This window comes from Lepidothrix coronata, unplaced genomic scaffold (genome assembly GCF_001604755.1).
Source record: "Lepidothrix coronata isolate B3197 unplaced genomic scaffold, Lepidothrix_coronata-1.0 Scaffold84, whole genome shotgun sequence".
Taxonomy (NCBI): domain Eukaryota; kingdom Metazoa; phylum Chordata; class Aves; order Passeriformes; family Pipridae; genus Lepidothrix; species Lepidothrix coronata.
The window spans coordinates 3,492,712-3,506,285 of NW_016690264.1; the positions used below are offsets into that span (position 1 = coordinate 3,492,712).

At 42.7% G+C, this 13,574-nt stretch overlaps 1 long non-coding RNA gene across 1 annotated transcript in view; it reads left to right on the forward strand.

Annotated features, from left to right (window-relative positions):
* Window positions 1-13,209, forward strand: part of LOC108500045 — a 55,239-nt gene extending 42,030 nt beyond the window's left edge. Inside the window, exons 3-4 of the long non-coding RNA XR_001875746.1 lie at window positions 11,516-11,638; window positions 13,120-13,209. This is a non-coding gene — a long non-coding RNA (uncharacterized LOC108500045). The remainder of the gene's footprint in view (window positions 1-11,515; window positions 11,639-13,119) is intronic.
* The last annotated feature ends 365 nt before the right edge of the window (window positions 13,210-13,574 follow it).

Consider the following 13,574-nt stretch of genomic DNA (forward strand, 5'->3'; position numbering starts at 1 on the left):
GAAAATCACAACCCTTCTGCAACAAGCCATGTTCCAACTGTACCATGCTGCTGCAGGATGCAGCCTTGCTGAAGGGTTTTTGGAGTGCCTTGGCCCCCAGCACCTCGTTCCTCAGATGTCACTAGGGGTTGGTAGCCACTCTTTGGTTGTATTCTTGCTGCTCCTGCTGCAGTCACTGGCAGAACCTCTTAACCTCTATCCCTTGCCTTCCCTGCTGCTCTTCTTTCCTGCCCTGCTCCATCTTTGCTTCCCCTCCAAGCTCTCCTTGACTTGCCATCTCTCATGTCCCTCTCTCTCCTTACCAGATTTGAAATCCATAAATGCATCAATCCCAACCCCCACCCATCTGAGAGCCAGAGACACTAGGATTTACCCCAGTTCTCCCAGAAAGACCAGACTCTTGCCTTCTGCACCTCAAAGGGCTGCTGGCATGGACAAATGTCATTCCCCATCACCCTGGGGCCTCAGTAGCAGGGTGCCTTGTGCATTTGTTTCTGAAATGGTTTTATTATGTATCTTTGTGTTGTTGCTGGTCTGGTGCCTCATGAAAACACCGACAGCCATTTAAAACTTTTCTGGTTTTGATATTCAGCTTTTCTAATTCTTTTAGACTCCTACCCATGGAAACAGCAGATGGCTTCTGACCAAAAAGTCACTCCATCAATATAATGCTTAATGCTGGGGGATAAGTGTTAAGACTGCTGCTTTACTATGCATCCTGGATACATAAAAACAGTTCACTTCATCATCTCTGAGCTCCCTTCACTTGCCACCTGTTATTCTCCTCCTGTGGATCAGTGCACTCCCAGATAATCTCTGTTTCCCGGTGCTGTGATGGGCAGTGCTTGCTGCTCACCCACAGCCTGAGCTGGCTTAAGGTGAGCAGCAGAGGCTTCTGCAAATGCTTCCTACAGCAAGAGGTTCTCCCCAGAAATTTGTCTGGCAATATTCATGTCCCAAACTTCTGGATTTAAAACCATCCATGACTGTTACAGATGTGTCTCCAGGTCACACTGCCCCTCTGTTTTGATACTGTTCTTAAACTCTGCTAGCTGCTGGGTTTATAAAAACACCTCCATAAATGACATTCTTTCACTTCTTTATTTTCAGTAGGAATGTTTTTTACATAAATGAACATCCCACTGCAGCATTTGCAATCCAGATGTTAGTGCTTCATGTTAATGAAAAAGGACCCTGAAGTGAATTGACTATAAGGTGATGATATGTTAAAAAGTATAAACAAAGCCAGGAAGTCAGTTCCTGATTTTTACACTGGCTGAGCTCTTAGAAATGCAAGAAGAGAATAAATAATAAAAAGAGAAGTTAAATGCAAATGTGTAATGGGTTTTTTTTGCTTGAATCATTGCATATGCTTTGAATAATAATCAAGACCATGACTTTTTCTTATTTTTTTTTAAGTTAGAGGTTTTAAACAGATTGTTTCAATGCAAACCCACGTCATGTTGCTGGGGAAAGACACTATTTTATTCATCTAACTCACACTTGTTTTTAAAGGAGTATGAGTGTGTAAGGAGCAGGGAGACATACCACCCACCTACCTTGGGAAAACCAAGCACTGGAAGATGTGTTTGGATGTGCCTCAGGTCTGTTTTGACTATGCAATCTGCCCTGACTATGTATGAGAAGCCAGAGAAGAGAGCAGGTAGTGGAAGAAAATTATATAGCAGCTAAGAAGTATTGATGCTGTGGGCTGAAAATAAAAACAAGATTTATCTGGCGACAAGAAACAATGCTTTAACCAAAGGGGACAGTTGGAACATGGCTTGTTGCAGAAGGGTTGTGATTTTCAGGGAGTGAGGGAGCCCTGACTGCACTTCGGGAGCATCAGCAGAGGTGTGTGCACTTGGACAGGAGTTGTGAACAATGATGTGTGTAAGGAGGGTTTGTGTGCAGTCCCTTCTGTCTGTGAAGCCGCAGTTTGAATCCCAGTGCTGCCAGAAGGACAGCGCTTGTTTTAGGAAGACACACCACTCGCTCCCTGCGCATGGCTTTGGCTGACTTGATGAATTTAATGCCCGAGTGCCAGGCGTCAGTACGCCTCGAATTTATCGCTCACACTGAATGTTCTTCAGCCCTCACCCTGCCCTTGTCCCTTGTGCGGGAGCCCAGCAGATGGAGCAGTGTTCCTGTTCACAGGGATGCTGGCAGGGGGGTGGGTGTGTGTTTCAGTGCCGGGGGAGCGGGGCCGGATCCGGAGCAGCGCCGTGAAAGTCAATGGAGTTGAGCCGATCGGCCTCTGTGCATCTATAAAATACAGAATAAAAGCTTCAGTGCAAATAATATATGTGAGATTCCCATTTTCCATGAGGGGAGTGCTCTGTAATGTATATGTCTGATTAACTGAACAGTTTATATAGAAATACATTATATTTTCCAAACTTTATGTGCTCTACAGTAGATTGTTTTTACCCGAGCTCTAATTTACAGTTAAAACTGAGAGAAGAGCATAACAGAATAATCCTTTTGATCACATTGCTATTTTATGATAACTATATACTTTATTATTTTTAATAAAACACTAGTAGCTGCTGTTAGCAGTATTCCCACAGCAGCAGCCATGAGTGATGGCACAAACAAGAACAGAGAACCCTTTTCCATCTCTTTTTTTTCTTAATAAATAATTGAAGGAGAAAACGAGAAAAATATGGTGTAGGATCCAAACAATAAACAAAAATCAGGGTCATAAAGCAGGGCACATGCTTTCTTCTCCTTTAAACCTAGCTACCCATATTTTTTTCTTGCTGTGACAGAAAAATGTACTCAACTCTTTTTGTAGTGAATTGTATCTTCGAAAAACAGTTTTATATATGGCAGTGCTGAGCGAAGTAACATGTTTAATGGCATATTTTCATCTGTATTACTAAGACAGCTCGCCTGCCATGCAAAGCACAGCCCTGCTCCAATTATGTACTCTTGGCTGTGTCTGCCCTGAACTACCTGCTGCTCATCGGAATGGTTGTTGCACCCAGGTAAGTTTGGAATAAAAGAGATAAGCATTTGGCCCCTGCAAACTAAGGGGAATCTATCCCTTTGTAGGTTTTTTTCTCTCTCTCTTAGCTTCAGTGATGGGGCAATAGCATCATCTTCCAGCTGACTCTGGACACTGTGCCTGTATCTGTGCATCTTCTCACTTCGCAGGCTTCCTCTTTCTGATATGTGTCCTTTGGACATCTCCTAATTTTCCCCTCTGCACTGCTGTGATCTCCCTCTACAGCATCTTGCTGTCAGTTTGTCTGTCTCTGGGTACAAGACACCCCGTGTTCAGAAATCAGCACAGCTGGATTTCAAAAGCATTAGAGGTTTTTAACTGCAAAGCAGACCTAACAGGAATGTAAATTGCTTCCCCTGAACACAGGTATTTTACATTAGCGAGGCATGTCTGTTTGGCAGGCTTCCCTCCATTTCAGGAGGACTAAATTTGGCTTCTGTTCAACCATCCTACCTCGTTACACAAGGTAAGCAGTAGAAGTGAGCTTTGGGTTGTTGTGTTAACCATCCTGTGTGCATTTCATTCACCTGGTGTCTATATTTCTAGTTTTGTGCCTGGAGCAGGTAAAAACCGTGGCCACTATCACATCATTTCAACTCTATTTAAAAACTAATGGGAACTGCTACAAAATCTTAGCTAACAAATAGATTTAAACTTCAGTTTGACCTCCTTAGCCAAGAAAAACAAAAGCTGAAAAGGGATTAGTTTTCTTTCTGTGAGCACATCAAGGGGCAAAAGCCCAAGAGAGTGGGGAAGAGCTGTTTCAGCTGAGGATAATCTTAGCAGGAGAACAAAGAGATCTAGATTAGTCATGAATTAATTTAGGATGTCAGAAGCTTCTTCATGTCTGGTCAGGGCAATTCTGGGACAAGGGTGCAGTAGGAGCATTAGGCAAAACCCAAAGTTGGCTTTTTAAAGGAGCATCCTCAGGGTGTGAAAGGGATTATGGGGGTGAGTCCTGCAGGAGCCTGGACTTGCTGCCCAAGGAGTCCTTCACAGTCCACTCCTGCTTATGTCTGTGTTAAAACCATTTAATGCTCCAGTTGGAATTTCTCTGAGGTGTAGAAAAAAAGCATTTCTTGTGGTTGCATTGCTTGGGAAGAGCTACTGCTGAGCTGGGAGGAGTAACTCCCAGGCTCTCTGCCTGTCACTGTTTCAAGGCTCTTGGCAGCTGGGTTGAGCTGATGTCTCTGCTGCATCTGGTTCCACCCACTGCCTGCTCTGAACCCTTTTTTCATCAGGCCTATGTTCCTGATTTTGAAAGGCACTTTGTACTCTGTGCTAGCCTCTCTCTATGGAAACCTTACCCCATATCCTTCTGCTACTCCAGTCCCTTAGCCCCATCCACACACCCAGCTGCCATTCACCTTCCCAGGAACATCTGTACCTGTAATCTCCAGGTATCTCATTTGGACCCAGAGCTCCATTCTTTAATAGCTGCTCCTCTTCAGAGTCTCACCTGAGTCTGAGCACACACCACATAGCTGGAGTGACTCAGGTTGCCTTCCTCCTTGCTCTGTGCCCCAGTCTCTGCATCTCCTTTCCCACTACTCGGACATCATACACCTGCTCTCAGCAGGATTTTGTGGAGGTTAGAGCCAAACTTCCAAATGTGCCTGGTGGAGTGTAGGATTTTGACATGGTTTACCACTTGGGTCACTGGTGGTGGCACTTGCTCAGGACCGCTTTGCTGAGTACAGCTGTACTCCATTTTAGTATTAAGTGCTCTATTTAAAGTTGAGTGCAGGGAAGAAACTTAAATTAGTGGGATTCTGGGTGTGATGGATGTATTTTGTGGGAAAGATGGTCCAATTAGAGTATCAGATGTTTATCTGAGTATCTGTCTTGGATATTTTATCTACTTTGTCAGCAGTTGGAAGCCATGAGAGCAGATGAGGCTTTGTTCAGAGCAGTTCTCTGTAGTGTGCTGTGGGTTGGAGTTCGGTGCTCAGGTGGAAGTGACACTTACTGATTCCCTGTAACTGGGCCAGTGTGGCTCACTGCAGAGAGAGGCTGTCGTGCCTGTCGGGGTGAACATATCTGTGAAAGTCTGTGGGTCTGTGGTACCCTGGGACACATCCTCACCAGCCCAGGGAGCAGTGATGGCACCGTGCAGGGCAAACGGGGGCTGTTGTGCTGTGAGTCATGCAGCAGTTCAGCATGTATTGTGGCTGTGTATTCCAGCTTTGTGCTCCTAAATGGGGGGCTGATCTATCTGATCCATGTGCTGTCAAATTAAAGTCCAAAGCTGCCTTTTGGATTCAAGTCTTTCACAAGGAGCAGCCTGAGTGACAGCTAGAGGAAAGAATACAGAGATGTGAATTTCCTGCACTGTAACTCTTAAAGACTAAAATAGTTGGTATTCATAGTTCAGTTCAGCTTTTGGCAGGACACTGAAATCAAAAGTTGCACAAAGGAGAAACCATGTGTGCTCAGATACACTAGATCTTTTTTTGTTGTTACTGTATTAACTCTTCATTTCTAAGTAGCTCCATGCCAGATGCATGCCATTTCCCATCCTACCTTACAACAGAATTTTAAATTATGACAACACTTTTTGTCTGAACCTTGGCTAAAGAACATCTAAAACTCTGTGAATATTCTGGTCTCCCAGAAACATAGTCAATAAACTTCTGGCACTTTGCAAGTACCACAAGATAATATTTTACTTGATTATGAAGTTTGTGCACCTTGAATTAGTAGTACTAATACCTCAGAGGAAAAAAAGAACATTTTTAGCATTTCATTTACATAATGGCTGAAGTGAGAATTTGTTTCTTGTTGAATAGGTACCCTGAGGGTCCTTTGATTTGCTGTGGAGCTCTGTATGGCAAGGAAATAGCACAGGAATGAGTAGCACCAGTGGAACTTGGTTACTTTCTGGCTTGTCAGTGTCTTGCTACTCAAACCCCATTGACTTGGCGCCTGCAGATTAGGTGGCCTCATGAGTTTGCTTGTAGTGTTGCTGATTAGCCAACCATGAAGCACAGAGAGAAACCCATGACTTCAAGGTGAGTTTAAAGGAAGGCTGTGGACAACAGTGCATTTGGGAGAAGGGTGCTGTGAGCCCTGGTGCATCCTGCCTCTGCCAGGAGCAGAGGGGGACAGCTGGCATGACCTGCCCTGTGTTGGTGTGGGGATGCTCTGAGTGTGCCCAGGCTTCCGCCATCCTCTGGGCACCACTGAAATATCCTGAGCCCACAAATTGGGTGGACACTGAGCAGGTGAAAATAAGTGGTTTCTGACCCTGTCTTAGAGCACAGGGGGGGAGTTTCTCTACCATACAAGGCAGCACAGCAAGCCAGTGAGCCCTGGAGACAGAAGCTGTTTAGCACAGCAGCTGTTGGTGCAAGATCCCAGCGAGGTTGATGTTGATGGCCTGGGCATGTTCCTCAGCTATCACATACCCACTGGGGCTGTCCAGTATGGCAGAGGGAGCTTTTGCTGGAAATGTGAATCTCAAAACGCTGTCTTCTACTGCTTGGTGCAATAAGCTAATCACAAAGCCATCCTTACCCTACAACTTGCATCAACAACTACTTCCACCATGGAAACAGTGGGCCCAATTTGTTAACCCGTGTGCATAGAAACATTCCCATAAATTTATTCAAGAATTTTTACCATGTAAAGGAATGCAATATCTGAATAATTAATTTTTAGTATTGCACTCGCAGTTTGTCACTTGCAAGCCTAAAAAAGGGGGAACATGTGTTGTGGTGACATAAAAGGTAGGTAATGAAAATTGGATAGATACATACATTTCAAGAGAGTTTGTTAAACTGCATTTAACCTAAGTGTGAACAATCATTCAGAACTAGCAAACTCTTCATTTGCTATAATTTACTTTGAAAGTGGATTAAGGTAAATTGAATTAAGGCCTCTTTAATTTTAAATAGAAGCATCTACATGGTGATGCAATTAAACTAATACATTCTGAGAGTTAATTTGAATAACATATCCGAACCGAAGAAAAGGGCTATAGGGCAGTTGGTTAATTTGAGGAATCCTCTTAAGGTGGGCACTGGAAAGTATTAGCTCATTTCAGAGGTGCAGGAAAATGTTCTTGGAACAGCTTCCCCCTGTCCTGAGCCATGCAAGGGCTCTCAGACACCATCTGCAAAACCTTTCCAAGCAACTCATGCTCCTCCAGCTATGGATCTCCGCAGATTTCTGAGCTGCTTGGCTCTGTGATCCTTTCCTTAGTGAGGACTAATGCACCAGCTGCAGTTAGTTCATGGGGCTCTAACTTGAAAAGCAGATAGAAACTCAGAGAAAATGGCTGGTAAGAGTTATTTAAAACCTCCACCAAATTTTGAATGACTGAAAATGTCAGGTGATTATCATTAACCCTCTCTGGTTCCAGAGCACAGAGTAAATGTTTGCTTTTTTTAGTTAAAACTTTCTGTGTATTCCAGCCCAAGAAGGAACATACAGGTGCAGTGTCTGTACTGCTGTAGACTGGTATATTCTTCCCTCCCCCTCCCCAAAGACTACACTTGTCTTAATTTCCTCTCAATTACACTCAGGCATTAACTAATACAGACTAACTACGGCCCGAAATAATTATTGCTATCTGTTCCCTTTGTAAATATAACTCCAGCATCGAGTTAGAAGAATAATGGCATATTTACAGAAGGCAGCTAATTAAATCGAGCTTCAATTGCTTTCAGTTTGCCAGAAGGAGCCATTTTCACAGCAAAAAATGTGTGCAAGCCTGCATGCTTACCAGGAACAACTTGGTATAACATAATTCAGAGTTCCCAAGACAAAAATTCAGTTCAAGACAAATTTACACTGGCAATAAAAATCTCATTAAGGAAGATATGAAGATGTCTCTACTACACCACGACAGTTAAAAGAGGTTATCATTTTTTCAGTTTATTTAAGGAACAGTATATATTTCATTCTTCCAGAGCAGCTGTAATTGCAAGTGTCTTTCAAACACTGCTTGCAGTGATGCATTTGTCTTATGACTGTAACTTCAGAACCAGCCTGTTGATGCATCTTCATTAGGACAGAAGACGCTGAAGTTTCAAAACTCTTCAATGCTCCAGTTCAGTTTTCCCCTATTTTTCCAACTCTAAGTCCTGGGAAGTCTGTGTCCCCACTATTATTCAGCCACCTGCAGGAACTTACTATGGTCACAACTTGTCTCCAAGTGTTTCCAGCCTCTTTTGTTCCTTTGAGATGTTTAGCTAAAACCATTCATGATAATTACAGAGCAGCAGTCCTTCAGCAAATCAGCTTTAAAGAGCCGTTCTTGTTGAAGCCAGTTGTTACCAGTCCCCAGGGCCTTTTCTGTTCCCCAAAAACAAAAACAAGGGAATTGTTTCAGAGTGGTTTTTTCCTTCCTAACAAAGAATGTGTCTGTCTTGTCCCAGTGTTCAGATAGAGAAGCCTGGCCTGCTGATTGTTATTTACAGTTTTCCTTGCAATAATTCAGTGCGTTACAGGATGGAAAGCTAATTTTCTTCTCCTGTCTGCATATCATTCCTGAATTTGTTTTTATCTGTTGGAAGTAATGATTTGGCAGACATCAGCACTTTTCCATGTTTAATTAATTCATTTAATTTTGTGGTAAATGAGAATAATGGGGCTTAATTTTGCTATTTATGTATTGATTGGTAATTATGGAGATAGCAGGAGATTTGGCTTTACAAACCAAAATTAAGTGACCTCTCCATGAGGATGACTTGGCACATCTCCTTCCCTCGTTGTATGAAAGTGGAGATGGCACGGAAGCAAATGCTGCTGAGCTATGTTTAGGTCACAGGAAGGTAAAATGTGGAAATTTGTAATGTAAAACTGTATTATATGAATATAAACTAGTACCAAGAGTGAAACACAACCTGCTATGCAAAGACTGCTCTGGCCAGCTCCTCTTCTGATACAATGGTGCTTTATTTAATAGGAGCTGGGTAGTGTCAAGCCTCAAAGGGCTGAGGAACGTGAGTGAATTCAGATAAATGTATTATAGGGAGTGTCTAAGCTTGAAGTTGGGGCTGAGGATGCCTGGCTTTACTTTCTGTTTCTGACACAGAAGACTTCTGTGCACTTTAGCAAGGTTCTTTTTGTTGCATTTGTAATATTTTTGGTCTACCTTGCCTAGTTTGAGTGCCAATGATTTGTGAAAGGATTTATCGTTGAAAGGGTGTAACAAGGCAGGTCTGGCTCCTGTTGGAGCTTCTGAAACAGAGATGGCAAATAACACCACCAGATGTGCACCAGCAGCTGGGGCTCATGGTTGTCTCTGGTGATCCAGGACCTGGTGGGGCAGTGATGCTGAGGGTGAACTCTCCCCATCCTGGCCTTGCTGGTGAGTTGGCTTTGAAGAAATCTGGACTGATTGAGCAAACATGGGCTGCACTGCACCTTCCTCTTGCAGCGGTTCTGCTATTACTGCTGTGAGTTTGCAGTGCTGGTTTCGCCTCCCCTGGCTGATGCTGGTGTGAGTCCCCCAGACAAACATTTGGTTGGGTGCTTTCAGTTGGGCCAGGGCCCTGGGATGAGACACAGTGGGCTAAATCCAGCAAGATAGAAGAGCTTTTGTTACCCTCTGTCAGAAGCCCTTCATGTATTTCCAGGGAGTGGGACAAGCTACACCAACTTGTTTGAATTTAGCCTGAAAATCTAATTTCAAAGACAACTGCTTGCAAATTTCCAACTGTCTTTTAGTCTTAGTGTTGAAAGCCCCTTGCATTCCCCCAGTGGCAATGCTCAGCAGCCCTTGAAATTATTTCCAGCATGTATTTTAAGTTTCCAAAGAAGAAAGCACAAGGAAAAAAAAAATAAAATCTAGATTCTCCTCAGTGATGTTGCATCAATACTTGGCTGATCTGTATAATGCGAAGCACAGCGGAGCAGAGCTGAGCTACCAGTTGCTAGCTAACAAGAGGATTAGATTCGCCTGCAGATGGGCTGGCATAACTTAAGCAAGAGGGCAAATGTGTAGTAAAGTCAAACTTGGACTCTGGGTGAAGGTGGTACAGCTTTTCCCCCAAAGAGCATCTGCCTCACAAACAGTGGGCAGGAAAGCAAAGCGAAAGCAGTTGGTTGGCCGGGCCTGAGGAGCGTGTTGCAGTGAGTCAGTGCAGTTTACTTGGTGTTTGTTACTACTATAATTGTATTTATGTTCCTGGCCAGTCCAAGTGCTCTGAGGTTTAAATGTGATAAACAAATCAAATCAAAATATAATCACAAACTCTCAAGTAGGATCTGTTTAACAAATAGCATCCTCCAAGGTGGGCTGGAGAACAGGGAAACCAAACAAATTGACTGCAAAGAGTTTCTGAAGCCAAGAAATAGCGTAGCGGTGCCTTTTGCTGTTGATGTGGGGAGGGGTAGGGATGAGAATCCAGCCTGTGGGTGTAGGGAGGTAAGTGCTGTGGTCACCCTGGGAAACCTACTCACTACTGGGGTGGTCCTGAATTTCTTGAGGTTCCTTGGAGGCTTTCTCATTGAATAAAGATGATTTGAAAAGAATGTACCTGTTTCAGGGAGATCTTTGTCAATGCTTTTGATAGTCTGGAGAACAAATTATCCAATCATACTTTTAAATGTTTACATTTAATGGCCGTTTAAAGTCTGTTACTGTTGGAATAGAAAGTGTTGGCATGTCGCTGTAAAAGATTAACAAATTTTCCATCATTTTAAATACAGAACAGAAATGTTTGCTGTTTATTTCTGTGTTTCCTGCAAGATGTCTGACAATTTTTCCATCCTCATCTATTATGAAATTTGCAACCTGGCTAGGATTTATTATCGTGTTATTATATTTAATTTCCATATTTTTATTATTCTACAAGCCTTAAAATTTACATTGATACCTTTAAATTCCTTTTTCATATTGTCTGCTCTTCCTTGCTGCTGATATATGTTCTTGATATCATAGGATATGATAGAATGACTTTTCTATTTGTGATTGAATTTTAAAATTATTTTAACATCTCTCCTTTGAATTGGATATTTTTCCTTTTTAACTAAAGAAACATTCTTTCATGGTTGAAGGGGATTTTGTTTGTTTGTTTGTTTTTGTTATCTCCTGATTATTATTCACTGACATTTTATTTTCCTCAAAATCATTTTGAATTTCTGTTTTGGCTTGATGGTTTTCCACAGAACCAGCAGTCAGCATTAATGGTCAAGCTTGTATCTGCAGAGGAGAATGAAATGTGGTCATGATTACTAGTGGTGAATCCATCATGAATATTTAGGTTGGTGATTCGTTCTCTTGATCTATTTTTTCATCCAGGGAGATTGGCTGCTGAATCACCTCAATGCAACTGGTATATTTTTTTTCTGTTAGAAAAATATCAGTTTCTAAAGTATTTCCTGAAGTTGAGCCCCTGTGGTAATGTAACTTCTCCCACATATCATGGTAGATGTATTTCAGTAGGTCTGGAGGGGTCTCAGAGTGACAGCTCTTAATGCACCGTGGTAGCATCCCATACTAACTGGGTCTTAAATTTAGAGAAGAGCCTCTAATTCTGTTTTCTTTATGTTTAGGAAGCAAATACAGCAGTTTGAGTCAGGACAGAGCAGGAATTACAGCCACGGGTGGTGCAAGTTCAGTAAAGGACCAGTGAAAGCTGCTGACTTGGGAAGGGCCAGCTCTAAAGGCACACAAAGGTACTTGAGCTAATTTCTGCTGTGTGGGCAAATCACCCTCATGGGTTGGCAGGTGGAAGATGGACATCTCAGAGACCATCAGCCCTCCCAGAGGAACGAGCAGAGGTTGAAGCTTCAATACCCAAACATAGTAAGCTGAGACTAAGGATGTTGCCACTTGGTAGGGTCAGATTTTGGCTGTGGGGAGCACAGGGGCAGGTCACTGCTGCTGTCTTGCAACACTTGTGATTTAAGGAGCTGCCTCCTGGAGCTGTGTAAACTGGATTAAACAGGGGAGGGATTGGTCAACTGTAAGAGCTCATGGTGGTAGAAATGAGAGAGGAAATCATAATTGCAAATAGCAGGTGAAAGCAGTTGAAATTAATTAGTACTGCATTGTGAGGTGAAGTTGCAGAAAGCTGCACACAGTGCTGTGTGCACTGATTATCACCTGCTGATAATGTCTGTATTTGTCCACGATTCCTTGAGGCAAATTGTAGCACCTTCACTTGAGGAGTTGGAGGAACAATTGGATTTTGGCCTCAGAGGGAAATCCTTGTTACTTGAGCAAGTTAAACATCCATGCTGCTTATTCTATGGTTTTCATGTACTTATTGGCTGTTAGTTTAGCATTTTACAAGTGAGACCAAGAAGATATGACATTATTTTTTCTTTTCACATTTTTTTCTATAAATTTATTCTTCATGTCCCTGCAGAAACCAAGTTTCCCCCCTATTGTTCTTGTTATTGGCATTATACATAGATAAAGCAATTTAAGAGAGTATTTCTCCTAGTTAGGCAGAGCAGACATACAATATACCATAGGCACATCTGTCAACATGATGCCCCTGCCTGTCTTTATTTTCTCAGTTTGCTTGTGGTCCATTTAAAATTAGATTACGACTGATTGGTTCCTGCATTCAAACGACTTTGCACAATGCTCCATCCATGGGCATATAAAACAAAGCTGAGGCGACTGGAAAGCCTGAGGGATCAATTCCAAATATCACTCTGTAATAAAAACTGTATTTCCTTAATTTTTTTATCGATTCAGCACTCATTCTCCTGTAATGCTGCTGTGGTAATATTAAAACTCAGTGACTGATGGTGGCATCCCATAGAAGTAATTTAAATAGCAGTACCAGGGAAGAGGGAAGGTTTTGCTTTTGCAACAATTTTCCTCAAACTGGCCCAGAGGAACTCCCTTGCAGGGAATAGACTGTGCACCTTTTCCCCTTTGAAATATATCATCTGTATTCCTCTCAGTCCTGTACCATGCCTGCTGTTGGCACTGCTGGGTGCAGCCTTTAAAAGCAAGCAGGAATATTTGGGTTGTAGGTGGGAACAGGTTATTTGTGTGAGCACAGAACTGATGTTTGTTCTAATGCAAACCCCAGACTATTCTTCATGGAATCCATGATACAAAACAAATGAAAAGAGCATTCCTGTGAAATTGAAGACATTTGGCTAATTAGTAGTCACAAAATGTGTGCCTCTTGCAGGTGGAAATTTCAAAGGACCTTCTGAGGTTTACATTCACAGAGCCAGTCAGTGAAGTGGGAACTGGGCATGTGAGTCCCAGAAAATGCCAGGGAGTCCTTGCTTGCCCATGGAAACAGGACAGAGATTTTGCTACATGCTGTGAACCTCCAAGGTCTGCAACACTGTGCTAATGAGAGGTGTTTCTCGGTCTCTGCCATGGTTGGGGAAGCAGGGTATTCACAGTACTCCAGCTTGGGTTTCTGCTTCCTGCTGGCACTCACAAATAAAGGAGAATTCTAAAAATGAAATGAAACTTGAAAATAGATATATGGGAGCTCCAGAGGTTGCTGGATGGTTTCTGTGTCAAGAGAGGTTAGTTCCCAATCTGCTCTCATAAGCATCCCAGAGCCATAAAAAAGACATACCCAGAGGCTATTTCTGGACTGGGGAAATTTTCATGGAAATAGTCTCCTGT